We start from the raw sequence: 21,009 nt of genomic DNA on the forward strand, positions 1-21,009 counted from the left end.
ATTCATTGGCATTATTGACCATAGCCAAGATATGGAAGCAAGCTAAATGTCCATTAAAAAATGAATGGATTTAAAAAAATGTGGTGTATACACACAGCAGAATACTATTCAGCCTTTAAAAATAAGGGAATTCTGCAATATGTGATGACATGAATGAGCCTTGAGGGCATTATGCTAAGTGAAATAAACCAGTCACCGAAAGACAAATGCCGCATTATTCCAGTTACATGAGGTGTCTAAAACAGTCAAACTTATATCAACAAAGAGTGGCATGATGATTGTTAGGAGCTGGGAAGTGAGGGAAATTAGGAATTACTAATCAATGAGCAGAAAGTTTCTGTTAAACAAGATGAATAAGTTCTAGAGCCCAGGTGCAGTAGCTCACACCTGTAATCCCAGCACTTTGGGAGGCTGAGACAGGAGGATCCCTTGAGGCCAGGAGTTCAAACCAGCCTAAGCAACATAGCAAGACCTTGTGTCTATTAAAAATAAAAAATTAGCTGGGCATGGTGGCATGCATTTGTAGTCCCAGCTACTCAGGGACAGTGGGGAGGTGGTGCTGAGATGGGAGAGGATCTCTTGAGTCTAAAACGTGGAGGCTGCAGTGAGCCGTGACTGTGCCACTGCACTCCAGCCTGGGTGACAGAGTGAGACCCTGTCTCGAAAAATTTTTTTAAATGTTTAAAGTTTTAGAAATCTGCTGTATTACATTGTACCTAGAGTCAATAATAATGAACACAAAAAAAATTGTTAAAACAGATCTCAACACATTAAGTGTTCTTACTACAATAAAACAAAATCTTTGAAAAACTCAGAAAGCCAGAATATTTGAAGAACAGTCTTTTTTTTTTTTTTTCTTGGCGACAGAGTCTCGCTCTATCCCCCAGGCTGGAGTGCAGTGGTACGATCTCAGCCCACTGTAACCTCCACCTCCCAGGTTCAAGCGATTCTCATGCCTCAGCCTCCTGAGTAGGTGGGATCACAGGCACCAGCCACCATGCCTGGCTAATTTTTCTATTTGTATTAGAGACAGAGTTTCACGATGAACAGTTTTGCGGTGAACACTCTTAATGACTACCAAATATATCATCACAGTGGTCAGTCAGAATGACCACATACATAAAAATACTGCAAAGTGGGCTATGTCTAATCAAAATAAAAATACATATATTGCAGTAGAACAGAGGATGGGAACAACCACCCAAGGGCCAGGGCATTCAGGGAGGGATTCATGGAGGACCTTCCCCTTCTCCAAGGCTTGAAGGAGAATAGGTTTCAGAGAAATGGTGGAGAAGGAGAGGGTGTAAAAGAGTACTCCAGGCAAGGGAGCAGTGTGAACTGAGGAGTGGTGGCAGGAACACTTGCAAGCCATCTGGAGATAATGAAGATACTGCCTTCCTGCAGCTGCCAGCTCCTATACCATATAATGTGGGAACATTGCATAGAAACAAGATTTTTATAGTCTTTGAATGCAAATGTAAAATACTTAGACTTGGTTCTCAGGTCAAAATCAGGGAACTGAGGGAGATTGAAAAGGCAGAGATCTGCGCCCTTCTTCCCACTTTTTTGTTTGTTTGTTTGTTTGTATGTATGTTTTTAGACAGAGTCTAAAGAATGGCATGATGATTGTTAAGAGATGGGGAGTGAGGGAAATTAGGAATTACTAATCAATGAGCGGAAAGTTTCTGTTAAACAAGATGAATAAGTTCTGGAGGCCAGGTGCAGTAGCTCACACCTGTAACCCCAGCACTTTGGGAGCACGATCTCGGCTCACTGCAACCTCCACCTCCAGGGTTCAAGCAATTCTCCTGCCTCAGCATCCCAAGTATCTGGGACTACAGGTGTGCGCCACCATGCCCAGTTAATTTTTGTGTTTTTAGTAGAGACGGGGTTCCACCGTGTTAGCCAGGCTGGTCTCGAACACCTGACCTCAAGTGATTCACCCACTTTGGCCTCCCAAAGGCCTATTACAGGCATGAGCCACTGCGCCCAGGATTCTTCCCACTTTAAACTGAGCAGCTCCATTTTTATCTGTTTGATACATTGAGTTTCATGTAAGTTTTTGGTTTTAAAAAGTTTTCTCCTTTAAAAATGTATTTGAAAAACCTTGGTTTTGGAAATACAGAGCCATTTTTTCTTTAAGATTTTGAGCATAGAGTCTCAGAATTCAGACCTTAGAAGTTGTTGCATCTGATATGTATGAAAAGCAAGAATACCCTCTAAACAACCCTTGCCTTCTCTCTCAAAGCTCTTCCAGCAATGGAAAAATCAATACATGTCAAGATAATGCATTCCATCATTGGACCCCTCTAATTTTTAGGAGATTATATCAATTAAGCCAGAATTTACCTTTCTGTAACATCTACCTATTATTCCTAATTCTGACCTTTAACAGTTCCAGAGAATAAGTCCAAAAACAATTCCATGTCAAATGCTTGAAGACAGCTGTCATGGTCCTATTTGGTCTTTTTTTTTTCTAGGCTCATTATCCAAGTTTCCTCTCCCTACAAATTAGAGCAGCATATTCTCTTATACTGGTGAGGCCTCTCAGTATACGCTGTTTATCTGAATCCTCTCCCTTTCTTAAAGCAGGGAGACTGATCTCAAGCAAAAACCTGAAAGGGGGTGTTTTAAGAAGGATAAGGCCAGTAGCTTGTTTATATAGGCCTCCCTTCACATTAGAAAAGAAAGAAGAAGGCCGGGTGCAGTGGCTCACACCTGTAATCCCAGCACTTTGGGAGACCGAAGCAGGCAGATCACTTGAGGTCAGGAGTTCAAGACCAGCCTGGGCAACATGGTGAAACGCCGTCTGTACTAACAATATAAAAATTAGCTAGGCGTGGTGGTGCATGCCTGTAATCTCAGGTACTCAGGATGCTGAGGCAGAAGAATTGCTTGAACCCGGGAGGTAGAGGTTGCAGTGAGCCAAGGTCACACCCTTGTACTCCAGCCTGGACAGCACAGCCAGACTCTGTCTCAAAAAGAAAGAAAGAAGAAAAATGAGTAATGATAAAAACTTAGAATTAAAAGTACAAAGATGAAATTTCCAGAAATTATAATAAAATGACAGAGATAAAATAAAAGCAGTAGAGAAAATATAAGAAAACCAGTGAATCAATCAAGGAGTCCAACATTTGAAAAATAAGCAGACCACAAATAGGGAACAGGAAAAACAAAGACCAGGAAATTGTCAAAGAAATAAGTAAAGGAAGATTGTCCTAAAATTGAAAGACATGAGTTTGCAGATTGGCAGGGCTCACCGAGTGCTCAGAAAAATTGATTTCAGTAATCCTACATGAAATTTAGGCACAACAGCCAGGGGCGGTGACTCATGCCTGTAATCCCAGCACTTTGGGAGGCTGAGGCGGGCCGATCACCTGAGGTCAGGAGTTCAAGACCAACCTGGCCAACATGGTGAAACCCCGTCTCTACTAAAAATACAAAAATTAGCCAGACGTGGTGGCAGGTGCCTGTAATCCCAGCTACTCGGGAGGCTGAGGCAGGAGAATTGCTTAAATCCCAAAGAAGGAGGTTGCAGTGAGCCGAGATCATGCCATTGCACTACAGCCTGGGCGACAAGAGCAAAACTCCGTCTCAAAAAAAGGATAAGAATAAATTTAGGCACATCAATATGAAACGTCAAAACCCTAGAGAGAAGACCTTAAGAGCTTTCAGAGAGAAATAACAGGCCACAGACAAAGAGAAGAACCCTAATGGCTTCGGATTTCTCCACAGTAAAGAGGTAGGAGGCAGGACTCAACTCTAGATAGAAGACTGGCTGAAACAGGGAAGAGGCAACAAAAGCACCTTTTCATAAGACTTACCCACCAATGTCATGACAGTTTACCATTGCCATAGCAACACCCGGAAGTTACCACCCCTTTTCTAAAAATTCCTAGATAACCCATCCCTTAATTTGCATGGAATTAAAAATGGATATAAATATGACTGCAGAGGTGCCCCTGAGCTGCTACTCTCAACACACTGCCTGTGGGGTAGCCCTGTTCTGCAGGAGCCCACACGGAGCTGTAACGCTGCCACCGCCTCCATAAAACTGGTTTCTTCTACCACCGCTCACTCTTGAATTCCTTCCTAAGAATTTGCCCAACATGGGTAACACTAGATATTGGAAAAGACAATGAGGCAATGCCTTCGAAAGTCTAAAGTAAAATAATTTCCAATTTGGAGTGACCAACCAAACCACTAACCAAGTATAAGGATAGTACATTGAAGTCAGACATTTTCAGGAAGCTCTCAGGAGGTGCTCTGTCCAAATAAAAGTAAATCAAGAAAGATCTAGGATCCAAAAAGCAAGGCATTGATCTCAGGAGAAAGTCAAAAAGAATCCACAGGATGATACAAATAGAGATCTAGGATAACATCAGGTCACCAGGTGTAACATCAACCAGTTCAGAGTGAAGCAGGTCTGAATGCCCAAGGAGAAACGTCTCCAGGAAGACAAAATTGATAAAATACCTAAAGGTTCTGAACATATTCAGAGCAGATGGCAGACAACTAAATCCTCATTTTCCATAGCAGAAATCCAATGGAAAGTGCCTAAAACTAAAAAATTAAGAAGTAACCATATAAGCATATTGGTAAACAATGACGGAAGACATGGAAGTGAAATCCAAAGGAAAAAACCAAAAGATGTTAAAGTAGTTTTTTGAAAAGCAAGAAATGAGGAAAGGGAGACAGATGACTCCTATATTTTATTATAGTCTTATGTGATACTATTATATACTATTATAGTCTCTTATTCAAAGTCGATTTTTATTTTTATTTTTTTTTTTTTGAGACGGAGTCTCGCGCTGTGTCACCCAGGCTGGAGTGCAGTGGCGCGATCTCGGCTCACTGCAAGCTCCGCCTCCCAGGTTCAGGCCATTCTCCCGCCTCAGCCTCCGAGTAGCTGGGACTACAGGCGCCCGCCACCACGCCCGGCTAGTTTTTTGTATTTTTAGTAGAGACGGGGTTTCACCATGTTAGCCAGGATGGTCTCGATCTCCTGACCTCGTGATCCGCCCGCCTCGGCCTCCCAAAGTGCTGGGATTACAGGCTTGAGCCACCGCGCCCGGCCCAAAGTCGATTTTTAAAACTATGTGGATGTATGGTTTTGATAAACATTTAAACTAAATATCAAAATTAAAATAACAAATACAGAGAGAAAGCAATGGAGTAAAAATTAGACCTGTGGATAAAGTTAATTTTCCTGCTTAACTGCTCAACTTCTGTAACAACCCCAGAAATTAAGACCCCTTTGTTTTTGTTTTTGCATTGAGACGGAGTCTCGCTCTGTCACCCAGGCTGGAGTGCAGTGGCACAATCTTGGCTCACTGCAACCTCCGCCTTCCAGGTTTGCACCATTCTCCTGCCTCAGCCTCCCAAGTAGCTGGGACTACAGGCGCCCGCCACCACGCCTGGCTAATTTTTTGTATTTTTTTTTTTAGTAGAGACGGGGTTTCACTGTGTTATCCAGGATGGTCTCGATCTCCTGACCTCGTGATCTGCCCACCTCAGCCTCCCAAAGTGCTGGGATTACAGACGTGAGCCACCGTGCCCAACCTAAGACCCCTTTGTAACACTATCCACTCCCAGGTTTTCATTTAAGAAATTCAAATAAATACAATAGACATTTCCATTTATATTAGCAATGGTCTAGGAGCAAGGAGTTATTTGCAAGCTTATATCTTCTACCCTCTCCTTTGGGTCGTGTATACTAGTATTTAATTCCAGTACCTCCTCTTGTTAGTTATATGAGTATCATAGCATTAGGTAAATTACTTCACCAATCTGACCCTTGGTTTCCCCATTCATAAATAAAAGTGATGACAATAACTACTTATTGGATTGATTGAAAGGATTCAATGAATAATGAACTATCTTAAAAAGATATTTAAAAACAGGCTAGGCATGGTGGCTCACGCCTGTAATCCCAGCACTTTGATCACCTGAGGTCAGGAGTTTGAGACCAGCCTGAACAACATGGTGAAACCCTGTCTCTACTAAAAAAAAAAAAAAAAAAAAAGCAAAATAATTAGAGGGGCATGGTGGCGGGAGCCTGTAATCCCAACTACTTGGGAGGCTGAGGCAGGAGAACCACTTGAACTTGGGAGGTGGAGGTTGCAGTGAGCCAAGATCATGCCATTGCATTCCAGCCTGGGTGATGAGCGAAACTCCCTCTCAAAAAAAAAAAAAACAAAAAGATATTTAAAAGCAATCCCACTTACAATAGCATCAAAAAATAAGGAATTTAGTAAAGTTGCAGGATAGTAATAAAAACAGCATGGTACTGGCATAAAAACAGACACACAGACCAATGGGACTGAATAGAGAGTCCAGAGATAAATCCATGCATTTACAGTCAATTGATTTTCAACAATGGTGCCAAGAACACACAAAAGGGAAAGGATATCTCTTCAATAAATGATGTTGCAACAACTGGATATCCACATGCAGAAGAATGAAGTTAGACCCTTATCTCACACCATATACAAAAATCAACTCAAAATGGATTTAAGACTTAAACATAAGACCTGAAACAGTGAAACTACTAGAAGAAAACAAGGAGAAAAATCTCCATGACATTCGTCTGAGCAATGATATTTTGGATATGATCCCAACAGCACAAGCAACAAAGGAAAAAATAGACAAATGGGATTACATCAAACTAAAAAGCTTCTGCACAGTCAAGGAAATCAACAGAGTGAGGAGACAACCTACAGAATGAGAGAAAATATTTGCAATTCAAACATCTGATAAGACGTTAATATCCAAAATATATAAGGAAACTCATATAACTCAATAATTAGAAAATAAATAACTTGATTTTGAAATAGGCAAAGGACCTGAATAGACATTTCTTAAAAGAAGACATATGAATGTCCCACAAGTATATGAAAAAAATCATCAACATCACAAATCATCAGGGAAATGCAAATTAAAGCCACAGGATATCATTTTACACCTGTTAGAATGGCTATTATCAAAAAGATGAAAGATAACAAGTGTTGGCAAGGATATGAAGAAAAAAGAACACTGGCATACTATTGGTAGGAATGTAAATTAGTGCAGGCATTAAGGAAAACCGTATGAAAGTTCCTCAAAAAAATAAAAATATAATTACTATATGAATCCTGGGTTGATATGGTTTGACTCTGTGTCGCCACCCAAATCTCATCTTGAATTGTAATCCCCACATGTCAAGGGAAGGACTTGGTGGGAGGTGACTGGATTGTGGGGCCAGTTTCCCCCATGCTGTTCTCGTGATAATGAGTGAGTTCGCACAAGATCTGATGGTTTTTGAAAGTGTTTGGCAGTCCCCCTGGTGACCTCTCTCTTAACTGCTGCCATGGAAGATGTGCCTTGCTTCCCCTTCACCTTCTGCCATGATTGTAAGCTTCTTGAGGCCTCTCCAGCCATGCAGAACTGTGAGTCAATTAAACCTCTTTTGTTTATAAATTACCAAGTCTCAGGTATTTCTTTATAGCACAGTGAGAACAGACAAATACATGGGTAGATATCCAAAGGAAATGAATTCAGTATGTTGAAGGGATACCTGCACTCCTATGCTCATTGCAGTATTATTCATACTAGCCAAGATACAGAATCAACCTAAATGCCTGTTTATGGATGGATGGATAAAGAAAATATAGTATATTATACAATGAAGTATTATTCAGCCATAAAAAAAGAAGAAAATCCTGCCATTTATGATAACACAGATGAACCTAGAGGACATTATCTTAAGGGAAATAAGCCAATTACCAAATGACAAATAATGCATGATCTCACTTATATGTAGAATCTAAAAATGTTGAATTTGCAGACACAGATAATAAAATGATGGTTTCCAGGGGCTGAGAGATGTGGGAAATGGGGAGATGTTAGTCAAAGGATACAAACTTTCCGTTATAAGATGAGTAAGTGCTGGAGATCAACTGTTACACATGGTGATTGTCTGGGATCATTTGTGCTGCTGTAGCAAAATACCTGAGGCTGAATGACTTATAAAGAAGAGAAATTTATCTCTCACAATTCTGGAAACTGGGAAGCCCAAGATCACGGCTCGTGAGGGCCCAGTTTCTCTGGTTCCAAGATGGTTCCTTGTTGCAGTATCTCCCAGAGGGTAGGAACGCTGCGTCCTCACATGGGGGAAAGGGACTCACGGGGTGAAAAGGGGCAAACTCCTTCTGTCAAGCCCTTTCATAAGCTCACCGAATCCCTTTCATGAGGGTGGAGCCCTCCTGACCCAATCACCTCCTAAAGATCATACCTCTTAATACTGTTGCATTGGGCATTGTGTTTCAACATGAATTTTGGAGGGAATAAAAACGTCCAAACCACACTAGTGACTACAGTTAACAATACTATACAGTATACTTGAGAGTTACTAAGACAGTAGATCTTAAGTGTTTCAACACACTGTAAAAAAAAAAAAAAAAAATTGGTAACCATGTGAGGTGATGGATGCATTAATTAACTTGACTGTGGTAATCATTTCACAATGTATTTGCATATCAAATCATCATGTTGTATACCTTAAATATACATAATTTTTATTTATCAGTTATACCTCAATAAAACCACTTAAAAAATTAAGGAATAGATGAGATTTCCTTTTTCATAAAAAAGGAAAAGCTCTGCATGTGGTGGCTCCCGCCTATAATCCCAGCACTTCGAGAGACGGAGGCAGGAGGAAAGATTGAGGCCAGAAGTTTGAGACCAGTGTGGGCAACAAAGCAAGACTTCATCTCTACAAAGAAAACAAAATTAGCCAGGCATTAGTCCCAGCTATTCCGGAGGCTGAGTCAGAAGGACTGCTTGAGCCCAGGAGTTCAAGACTGCTGTGATTCATGATCATGCTACTACACTCCAGCCTGGGTGACAGACTGAGACTCCATCACTAAAACAAAAATAAATAAATAAAAAGGAAAGTATCCAAAATACCTAGCACATAGTAGGTCCAGTTTCCTCTCATGTATATACAACTTTACCCACACATTTTCTGCTTGAGCTTGATTAGGTATACTAAGAGACAAACACAGAAGTCAGCCAAAGATGTTTTAATAAAGCTCAGGAATCTACTGACATCAGAGTCAGGGCAAGTTTATCTTCATTTTTGTGGCCTCAGACTTTAAAGCACTAATTCTTTGTACGCTGTGGTAAATGTGGTTGGTCCTTGGGCTTCAAACAGCACAATTTACCACTCATGCAGAAAACATAGACCTTTTCGTTCTTCAGGCATTCGTCACGGCAGGAGCCACGAAAATTCCAACATTTTTCAATGCTGCCTACTGCAAAAAGAAAAAAGAAAGGACCTGATATCAGTTATGAGCAGAAATGGGTCCTGGATTGAAAAGACTAACAGAGGGCCAGACAGAAGAAGGGGGCTGTAGAAGAAGGAGGCATTCCCTCTAGATATCCAGGGTGGTGTTATAGTCTATCACCATATTGAAACTCAGGAAATATCCAGTGAAACCCATGAGCCCTTTCTAAAGAATCTACTAGAAAAAGAGCTGTAGACAAGCAAATGAGAGGAGCATTGATACAGAACTAAATATTAAATATAAAGATACTTGTAGAACCAAAATGAGGATTTTAAAAGAGGGAGTGAAGTACGTAATGGCTATATGTTCTGACAATATAAATACAGTACAACATAAAAATAAGAGAATAATGGTGACAGCATATGCAGACATCTTAACTAGTTTGGGTAATCATGACATTATGGTAGGATTGATATTATTTTACTACAACTATTGTATATGTAATGAGAGATCAATCAAATGAGTAATCATGGGATATTCTAATTCTATCATCCCCTGTGACCTTGAGAACCAGAATTCTCAGTATAGAAAAGAAAATACTGATGTATATAAAAGTTGATTCTGAATTTGAGTTCTGAATTTGAATTGAAAATGCCAATATGAACTCACAAGTATTTTATATTTAAATAGATAAAATAAATAGATGATTGACAGATGGATAAATAGACTGAAATTTTTCCAGCTCTGGTCACTAAGAAAGTTTAGAAACAATGACTAACTAGTAGAAATTAGTATCCCTAGTACCCATGTTGGAATCTTAAAATACTAACTCCCCGTAAACTTTTTTTTAAAAAACAGGACTTCTTGGAGATATGGCGGATTCCAGTTATTGGGCAGTAAATTACAAGATGATCTTGAAACATTCTGTAGTACCAGATACCAAGAAAGCCATCAAAGACTGATAGGGATATATCTAAAAGACTAATGAGCCAAATTAAAGAGACTCTTATTGGCCAAGATTAGGACAATTTGTACTTCTATAGCGATAATAATTGTAATAGATTGAACTCATTGCTTAGAATCATCAGTTCAAAATAAATAATATTTAAGAAAACCTAATGGCTCAACCTCAGAGGCTGATAGAAAACTAATTCATTATCTCTCAAACTGATTAAGCAAAGATAAACTCAAGCATTTATCCTGCCTTCCTCTCTGAACTCTCTAAACCCCGAGGTAACCAAATAGATGAGGGAAAATGCCTCTTTGATAAGGAATTCAGCTTATAAATGAAGGTTCTTCCCAACATATCTGTATGGTTCACCCCTCACTTCCTTCGAGTCTTCATTTGAATGTCACCTTCTCAGTGAGGCATTTCCTTAATACCCCTTTTTAAGCTCCAAACTCACATCCCCTGATACTTGCTATCCCCTGCTTACCCTGCTCATTCCCTCCTCCAATAGAATCATAAGCTCCAAGAAGATGGAGATTTTGTTTGTTTGTTTGGTTGGTTGGTTGGTTGGTTGATTCATTGCTCTATCTCCAGCACCTGTGCCTGGCACACGGAATCCACTCGACAATATTTACTGAACGAACGAGTTATTTAACTAAGCAATGACATGTCCACTATCCCTTAAATCCAGCTGCCATCCTGAGAAGAAGAAGGGGGCAGGATGAAAGCAGAAATGCTGAAAGACTGAACATTTTAAAGCAGAATGAGCTAATCTGAGAGGCTCTTTTAAATCAAAAAAGATGAATACAATTGTCTTCTGAAGTTGCGTACATCCCTGTGCCCTAACTCTCACTTTTCCTACCAGCAGGATGGGAAACATTCAAACGAATTACAGAAAATGTAAAAAGCTACGTTTGTTTTACATCAAAATTTCAAGGTCTCCAATGTTGATCCCTCAACCTAATTTATTATTTTAAATTGAGAAAGGAATAAACTGAAACTCATAGGCACCAAGTAGATTGCTGGGGGCATTACAGAACTTGAAAATGGTGAGTCATGTTCTAAACCAGGATCTGGAGACTCTTTCCTCTTCCTCCAGACAATTAATACTTCACATTACTCCCTGTCAGCCCATCCTCCCAGGCCCTGGTGTACCCTAACCAAGACTCACTGTCTACTCCCAGACCCTCCCCTGAAGAGGTCTAGGTTACCTGGAGTGACTTGGAAGAAGAGCAGCAGCACAGCCAAAGTTACCAAAAAAGGCTTCATGACTTCAAGTAGCCCACAGAGTAGTCTCAGCTCTGGTGAAGTGGCAAGAAATGGAGGCGAGCTCAGGACTCTCTGCTGCCTCTAATCAGTTGGGAATTGTGTCACTCACACGTGCCATTAGCTGCCCACGGGTACAGTTTGCTCTAGGACAGCCTGTCTTTTTCATGCTCAGCCACCATCCCAACACCCCCGCACCCAGTGTGGCCCCCACACCCCAAGCTCACACACCTCCCTTTGTCCACCATCATCTTTTAGGGACCACCAAGAATAAATCATACAACACCCAGAAGGATACTTTTTAAAATATATGTCAGCCCTTGTTATAACTCAGGTTAAAAATCCTCCAAGACTCCACATCACAACTAGAAAAAAAAAATCCACAGTCTTTACTATGCCCGACAAAGCCCCATATTCTCTGGTTTAGAAATCCACCATTATCATGGTTCTAATGTAAATTAAGCAAGCTCCTTTTTTCAAATGCAATTCCCAGTTTGAGAGCTGAGGAGTAAAGAAGAAAGGATCATTCGTATCTTAGGAGAATGTGTCTATTGGATTATTTCCTATCTAAGAGAGGAAGCCCCAGTGCCTAAAATCCTCAGTTTCAGGAAGCATTTTGGCATGGAGGGTGAGAGAAGACAAGCTGAAATATTCAGCTCCTTGTCCTGGCTGTGCCAGTTAGTGGCTGTGTGACATGTTCCACTTTTATATATAATTATGTACTTATATATAAAAGTGGGCCACTGCAAAGCTTATTAGAAACTCAATGAATGATTTTGTTCTGTTTGGTTTTGGTATCTAATTTTCATAATAGATACTTTAGTGGCAATATTTGTGGTTCCTTTGTTTGTTTGTTTTGTTTTGCTTTGCTTTTTGAGACAGTCTCGCTGTCACCCAGGCTGGAGTACAGTGGTGCAATCTTGGCTCACTGCAACCTCCATCTCCCGGGTTCAAGTGATTCTCCTGCCTCAGCCTCTTGAGTAGCTGAAATTATAGTTGTCCACCATTATGCCCGGCTAATTTTTGTATTTTTAGTAGAGACAGAGTTTTGCCATTGTGGCCAGGCTGGTCTCGAACTCCTTGCCTCAAGTAATCTGCTGGCCTCGGCCTCCCAAAATGCTGGAATTACAGGCATAAGCCACTGCACCTGGCGGATATTTGTTAATTTTTAAGAATGAGAGATTAAAATGCTGATTAAGCACATGAATGGGGCTTACCAATTGTGACATTGACAGTAAGGTGATTTGACTGGGTCATTTAGTGGAGAAATGCCGGTGTCAGTTTTTTTAGGCTCTTTTCTACTTCTCTACTACTCTCCTGCTGGGAATTCTGAGAGTTAAGTGGAGAATGAAGCCTGGGGACTAAATAGTTTCTCAGCAACCAATATACATGCTTCAGCTAATCCTCCCATTTTCTGCTTACTAAGTTTATCTTCAGTTATGCTTGGAATCCCCAGGTTCAGAGGGCCTCTGTTTCACCCTTGCTATAGAAGGGCTTGAAGTCTTTTTTTCAGGATTGGGGTAGTATAGTATTATAAGTACAGAGTGATGGCTGGCTGCATGAAAAGGAGAAGGAATAGAGTATCTAAGGATTTGATTCTTAAATACTATTTCAACCAAACCTCTTTATTTTAACTCCTCCACATTTCCCCCTATTTCTAGATGTTTATGGTGCCACTAGAGTCTGAGCTTTTATTTATTTTGTGGTTTAAATTGGGTTGGTCCTTTGTTTTCCCCACTTCCAGCTTTAATTCAGTTTTCTTTAGACTGCTTACTCATTTCCAGCTCATCCAGCTGCCTTCTAGCTTCTAAATTGTTGTGTCCTCTATTACCTCCTCCTATTTATTGGTTTATGATTTTTTTTAAAATGTTGCTATAGTTGCTGTCACTTAAGTGAGGTTTGGGGAGTGAATAACTAAAAATGCTTGTATTCAATCCACTGTTTTTACCCAAAAGTCAATGATGTGCTTTTATAAATTGTATTTTATTTTAATTTCTGATGCTTAAAAATGCTATTGGCCAGGCGCGGTGGCTTACGCCTGTAATCCCAGCACTTTGGTAGGCCGAGGCGGGTGGATCACCAGGTCAGGAGATCCAGACCATCCTGGCTAACACGACGAAACCCCGTCTCTACTAAAAATACAAAAAAAAAAAATTAGCCGGGCGTGGTGGCGGGCACCTCTAGTCCCAGCTACTCAGGAGGCTGAGGCAGGAGAATGGCATGAACCCAGGAGGTGGAGCTTGCAGTGAACCGAGATCAGGCCACTGCACTCCACCCTGGGAGACAGAGCGAGACTCCATCTCAAATAAATAAATAAATAAATAAATAAATAAATAAATAAAGCTATTAACGACTGAACGCAGTGGCTCATGCCTGTAATCCCAGCACTTTGGGAGGCCCAGGCAAGTGGATCACCTGAGGTCAGGAGTTTGAGACCATCCTGGCCAACGTGGTGAAACCTCGTCTCTACTAAAAATACAAAAATTAGCCGGGCATGGTGGTGGTGGGCACCTGTAATCCCAGCTATTCAGGAGGCTGAGGCAGGAGAATCACTTGAACCTGGGAGGCAGAGGTTGCAGTGAGCTGAGATCACACCACTGCACTCCAGCCTAGGCGACAGAGTGGAACTCTGTCTCAAGAAAAATTAAATTAAACTATATTAAAATTTAAAATGCTATTAACATTGTTTTTTATTTTTAACCAGAAAGTGTTAATTTGGCAAATTATATTAACTGATTTTCTAATTTAAAATCCAACTTGCATTCCTAGGATAAACCCAACTTAGTCACAAAGTATTGACATTTTACATATTTCTGGACTTGCTGTGCCAGTGTTCCATCTAAGATTTCCACATCTATGTTTCTAAGAGAGATTGGCGTTCCTAATTCTGTACGCTCCAGGTTTTAGTCAAGTTATGCTGGCCTCATAACATGAGTGGGGAAATACTCCTTTTCTTTTTTTTTTTAAAAGCATTATTTATACAAATGTACGTTAATATTTTAAACAGAACAAAATAAGAGGCAGAAAATATTTGCATATAACAAATCCTAGCTTATAAATGTAGTTTTTTAGTGGCGATGTCTCTAATCATCATTCGGGGATTTTTTTTTTTTTTTTTCTTCACTATGTCTTGAGCACTGATATTGGAGAAGAGCATATCTGGCAAAAAGTGTATACCAGTGTCTCAAACCACTGGAAGGACCGGGAGGGCAAATATGATTTTTCTTAGGGGAAATACTCCTTTTCATCTTCTCTGGGAAAATTTGTGTGAACTGAAATTTTTGTTATTATTATTTATTATTTGTCCCACGAATGTTTGGTAGAACTTGTGGGTAAGCTATCTGGGACTGGGACTTTCACTCTTGACCAAGATGGAGTGACAGGGACTATATTGATCTTTCCACCTGAAACAACTAAACAATCAGGCAGAAAATATAAATTGATACTTTCTAAAACATTAGACATTGAGGAATGGAGGACAGTGTTTCTTGAGATATGATAAATAAACAATGCGAGCCCTGTGATTGCCTCACCTTATTGCCTTGAGAGACACTTCAGACCATAAAACAGGAAGACAGGAGGCAGAAAAAGTAACGTTTTTGTGTTTCTTTTTTTCTCCTTTCTTAATCTCATATTTGAAATTTTTTTGTCATTCCACTTTTCCCTTCTGCTATTTTAAAAGTTATGCCTTCTATTTATATATCTAATGGTGTGTTTTTCAAATCTTTTTGACCGTGACACAATATATTTTACATGGTGATCAAGATATGTATGATGATATATATAATGACATAGAAATCATAATATATATTAGATATACATATATTGAATTATTATTATTGAATTCAATTATCGATTGATTGAATCAAAACTTCTATGAGACAGTAGTTGCTTTTACTGAAAGCAATATCCTCTTGTCTATTTTACCCTACTCTATCCTGTTTATCACTTTCTAAAATGATTTCATAACTGCCATGAAAAGACTCTAAGAGTCTTTCCCCTTATCCCTGCCTCCTGTTACTTACACATTTGAGATCTCCTTCCCTTGAGTGTAGCTGGTAAAGAGGATGGAATGTAATATCTGTGATTACATTGCGTAAGATTATAATCTATCTTGCTAGAAGTCCCTCTCCCTTGCTGACATTGATGAAGCAAGTGACCATGTTAGGGAGGCACACATGACAAGAAACAGAGGACACTCCCAGCCAATATCTGGCAAGAAACTGAGACCCTGGGTCTTACAACCTATAATGACTTGCAGGCTGCCAACAACCACATGAGCATAGAAACATATCCTTCCCCAGTTGAGTCTCAGATGAGATTGCAGCCCTCAACAACACCTTGACTGCAGTCTTGTGAGACCCTAAAATAGAAGACTTGGCTAACTGGGTGACTTCTGACCCACAGAAACTGTGAAATAATAAATATATGTTATTTTAAGTGGCTACACTTATGAAAATTTGGAATAATACAATGATTCTTTAATTGGTTGTCACTCCCCATTTGTTTAAAAAAAAAAAAAAGCTCTCTTTATGGGTATGTTAAATACTTTAGCACACATAATTAACTTGCCATTGTTTAAAGTTAATGACTTGAAATGGGCTGAGTAATATGTTTGAGTAAGTGTCTAATGTACCTAACCTCCCACAGATAACAACTATAAACTCTCAATAAAATACAAAACAAATTACTTGAAGGAACTGTTCACAGAACAAAAGCAGACAGATTCAAAAAGGGAGCTGACACTTGAAAGGAGGTAGCATGGGGTAAGTCTGCCACTTTTTTCAGCTTTTAGTCTCAGAGCAGGCCACAGTTGGCACCATATAAGACAGCTAAAACTCACAGAAAACCTTCAGTCTTTATGACCTAAAAAACAGAGGACAGAGTTTGAAACCACCACAGACATTGCAAAGTAAGGGGGGAATCCCAAAAAGAGTCAGAGAAAGGGAACCACAATTTCTGTGTATAAACTTTGACCAAATCTCTGGCTGACCCCTGAATCTCATAAACACAGAGCAGACCTCATGCAGTCCAGCTAAGAATAAAAGACCCGAACTAAGGTTTGAGCTGCTACCCAAGAGACAGAGCTTGCAGTTGCAGTCCAACCAAATTAACTGAATGCCAAAAATGTCAGCATTCTTTGAGGAAATATGAGAGAATTCAAAGTTTCCATAACATGGCTTTCATAATATCTAAGTTACAATTCAAAATTACTCAGTATACAAAGAAAGAGAAAAAGGTGACCCATTCTCAAGAGAAAAACAACCAAGATCAACCTCAAGATGACTCAAAGGTTAGAATTAGCAGACCAGGATTTTAAAATAGCTATTATAACCTTGCTGTTTGACATAAATAAAAACGTGTTCACAGTGAATCTCAGCAGAGAAACAAACTATTTTAAAAACAGGCCAGAGCAGTGGTTCATGTCTGTGATCCCAGCACTTTGGGAGGCTGAGGTCAAGAGTTCGAGACCAGCCTCCCAACATAGCGAAACCGCATCTCTACTAAAAATACAAAAATTAGCTGGGCATGGTGGCTTACTCCTATAATCCCAGCTGCTCAGGAGGCTGAGGCAGGAGAATCACTTGAACCTAGGAGGCGGAGGTTGCAGAGAGCCCAGATGGTGCCACTGCACTCCAGCCTGGGCAACAAGAGTGAAACTCCATCGAGAGAGAGAGAAGAAAGAAAAGAAGAGAAGAGAAGAGAAGAGAAGAGAAAAGAAAAGAAAAGAAAACTTTGTAGCCTGAGTTGAAAATGGTTCTTTTCAAGGTCTCTGTGTTTTTTCTACCAGGCACATCAAGTAATTTAAATTAAGTCCTTAACTAAGGATTTGGGGCCGAGTGCAGTGGCTCACACCTGTAATCCCAGCACCTTGGGAGGCTGAGGCGGGTGGATCACTTGAGATCAGGAGTTTGAGACCAGCCTGGCAAACATGCATCTCTACTAAAAATACAAAAATTAGCCGGGTGTGGTGGCGCATGCCTTTAGTCCCAGCTACTCAGGAGACTGAGGCAGGAGAATCACTTGAACCTGGGAGGTGGAGGTCACAGTGAGCCAAGGCCTCACCATTGCACACCAGCCTGGGTGACAGAGTAAGATTCCGTCACAAAAAAAAGAAAAAAGAAAAAAAAAAAAAAAGGAGTGCTGTTCCAGCTGAGCTGCTGCCACAAGGAAGGTATCTGTGGCCATAAAGAAGAAAAGGAGGCCAGGTGCGGTGGCTCAAGCCTGTAATCCCAGCACTTTGGGAGGCCAAGATGGGCGGATCCCGAGGTCAGAAGATCGAGACCATCCTGGCTAACACGGTGAAACCCCGTCTCTACTAAAAAAAAAATACAAAAAACTAGCCGAGCGAGGTGGCGGGCGCCTGTAGTCCCAGCTACTTGGGAGGCTGAGGCAGGAGAATGGCGTGAACCCGGGAGGCGGAGCTTGCAGTGAGCTGAGATCCGGCCACTGCACTCCAGCCTGGGCGACAGAGCCAGACCCCGTCTCAAAAAAAAAAAAAGAAGAAAAGGAGCATAGGCCTAAGGAGAAGTGAGTAACCCTGCTAACCATTAACCCCCTGTACCACACCCCCCAAGACCATAGGCAGTGGAGGTGTGACTTCAGGGGACAGTTCCAAGGGAACTGGATAAGCAGGATCACAACAAGGAGAAGAAAGAGGCACTGAGCAAGGTGGTAATTCGAAGATCACCTCCCACTTTGACCAAGGAGCAGCTTCAGGAATGCTGCGGGAAGTCAGGGACCCTGAATGGAGGGACCGGCTGAAGCCGCAGCAAAAAAACATAAATTGTGAAGATTTCATGGACCTTTATTAATTAATACTTTTATAATTTCTTAGTAATTAATACTTTTATAATTTCTTACGCCAGTCTTTACTGCAATCTCTGAACATAAATTGTGAAGATTTCATGGACATTTATCAATTCCCCAATCAATACTCCTGTGATTTCCTATGCCTGTCTTTAATCTCTTAATCCCGTTGTCTTCATAAGCTGAGGATGAAGGTCACTTTAGGACCCTGTCATGATTGTGTTAACTGCACAAGTTGTTTGTAGAGCATGTGTATTTGAACAATATGAAACCTGGGCACCTTAAGAACAGGATAACAGCGATTTTCAGGGAACAAGGGAGATAACTTTAAAGTGTGACTGCCTGTGGGTGGGGCAGAACAGAGCCATATTTCTCTTATTAACAAAAACAGGTAAGATAAATATCCCTGAATTCTTTCCCCAGTAAGGAATATTAATAATTAACAGCCCTGGGAAAAGAATGCATTCCCAGAGGAGGCCTCTGAGTGGCCGCTCTGGGGGTGTCTGCCTTATGCAGATGTAAATAGGGATGAAACACACCCTAGTCTCCTGCAGCAACCCCAGGCTTGCTAGGATTAGGAAATTCCAGCCTGGCAAATTCCAGTCAGACTGGTTCTCTGCTCTTGAACCTTGTTTATCAATGACAATGCGTGCACAGCTGGACATGGAAGTTCATTAGTGATTCTAGTTTCGCCCTGACCTTGTGATCTCACCATGACCTCCTGCCTTGTGATCTTTTGCTGCCCTTGAAGCATGTGATCTCTGTGACCCACACCCTATTCGTACACTCCCTCCCTTTTGAAAATTGCTAATAAAAACTTGCTGGTTTTACAGCTCAGGGGGCATCACGGAACCTGCCAACATGTGATGTCTCCTTCGGACACCCAGCTTTAAAATTTCTCTCTTTTGTACTCTTCTCATGCCAGCCAACACTTGGGAAAATAGAAAAGAACCCATGTGAAATATCAGGGGTCGAATTTCCCCCAATACAGGAACATCTTCAACCTGTGCCTGAGCATGATTATTTTGAGTTTTTTTCGAATGATACTAGCTCATATCCTATGCCAGAGCACACATCAACTTTAAAAACCAAGAGGACATTATTTTGTTCAGGGATTGCTTTGATGGTTATGTATTCCTTGACAATAAAGATCAGGAATATCCTGCTATCGTAGAATTTGCACCTTTTCAAAAACCTACAAAAAAGAAGACTAAGAAAAGAGATACCAAAGTTGGGACTATTGATGATGATCCAGAATATAGAAAGTTTTTGAAAGTTGTGCCACAGATAATGAGAAAATAACATCTACTCCAGAGACACTGCTAGAGGAAATAGAAGCAAAACATAGAGAATTAATAGCTAAAAAGACAACCCCACTTCTGAGCTTCCTGAAAAACAAGCAGAGAATGAGAGAAGAAAAGAGAAAAGAAGAAGGCAAGAAATAGAAAGAAAAAGACAACGAGAAGAGAGAAGGAAATGGAAAGAAAAGAAATGAAAAAGAAAAGATATAGAAAAGCTAAAGAAGATAGACAGAATTTAAGAAAGGGACAAGTTAAAAGATGAACCAAAGATTAAGCTACTCAAGAAGCCAGAAAAAGGAGGTGGAAAAGAATTGGACAAAAGAGACAAAGCCAAGAAACTGGACAAAGAGAATCTGAATGATGAAAGAACCAGAGGGCAAAGTTGTACATTGCCCAAGCGTTCTGATAGCGAATTTAAAGATGAAATGCCAGGGCTGGGCGAGGTGGCTCCTGCCTGTAATCCCAGCACTTTGGGAGGCCAGTGTGGGCGGATCACTTAAGGTCGACCAGCCTGGCCAACATGGTAAAACCCTGTCTCTACTAAAAATACAAAAATTAGCCAGGCATGGTGGCGGGCACCTGTAATCCCAGCTACTTGGGAGGCTGAGGCAAGAAAATTACTTGAACCCAGGAGGCAGAGGTTGCAGAGTGAGCCGAGATTGCACCACTGCACCACAGAGCAAGACTCTGTCACAAATAAATAAATAAATAGATAGATAAGAAAAGCCAAAGAGACCTGAAGATGAGAGCAGCAGAGACTACAGGGAGGGGGGACGGGATTATGAATGAGATCAGGGCGCATACTTTGAGAGAGAGAGGCTGAAGCGGTAAGAGGAAGAGTGCCGTAGGCAGAAGGAGCGCTATGAGAAAGAGAAGACTTTTAAGAGAAAAGAAGAAATGAAAAAAGAGAAAGAAGTACTTCGGGATAAAGGAAAGAAGGCTGAAAGTGCAGAATCAATAGGCAGTTCAGAAAAAAACTGAAAAGAAAGAAGTGGTCAAGAGAGACTGCATAAGAAACAAGGATCCAGCGATGTAGCTTTACCAACCAGGAGCTCGAAGCTGAAATCAACTCTCTGCCCTGATGACAGCACCGAGTCTGGAAATTCAGCAATAGAAAAAAAGCAGGAAGGTGATATTAGCCATAGAAAAGAAGGAGGAGAGGAGTGATAAGTCCAGATGGCCTTAGGTGTCCTGACTGTCTAGGCAGCCAAAGAGCGCATGTTAAGCAATCGGGAAGTTCCTTCAGGGCAAAGGAATAGAGAGAAAGGGGATCGCTGTACTGGTGGGGTACACTGCAGAGGAGTAACTTTTATATCAAAGCAGGAACCTGATTGGAGGTTCAGAATTGAAAGTATAATTTCATTGTTTTTGCAGTTTCTACAAATTAACTTTAAAGTGTCAGAAAAAGGTGATGGCG

General features: G+C 40.8%; 1 pseudogene; it reads left to right on the forward strand.

Moving 5' to 3' along the window:
• Window positions 1-20,110, forward strand: part of LOC101026592 — a 28,053-nt pseudogene extending 7,943 nt beyond the window's left edge.
• The last annotated feature ends 899 nt before the right edge of the window (window positions 20,111-21,009 follow it).

Source organism: Papio anubis, chromosome 16 (genome assembly GCF_008728515.1).
Source record: "Papio anubis isolate 15944 chromosome 16, Panubis1.0, whole genome shotgun sequence".
NCBI lineage: Eukaryota > Metazoa > Chordata > Mammalia > Primates > Cercopithecidae > Papio > Papio anubis.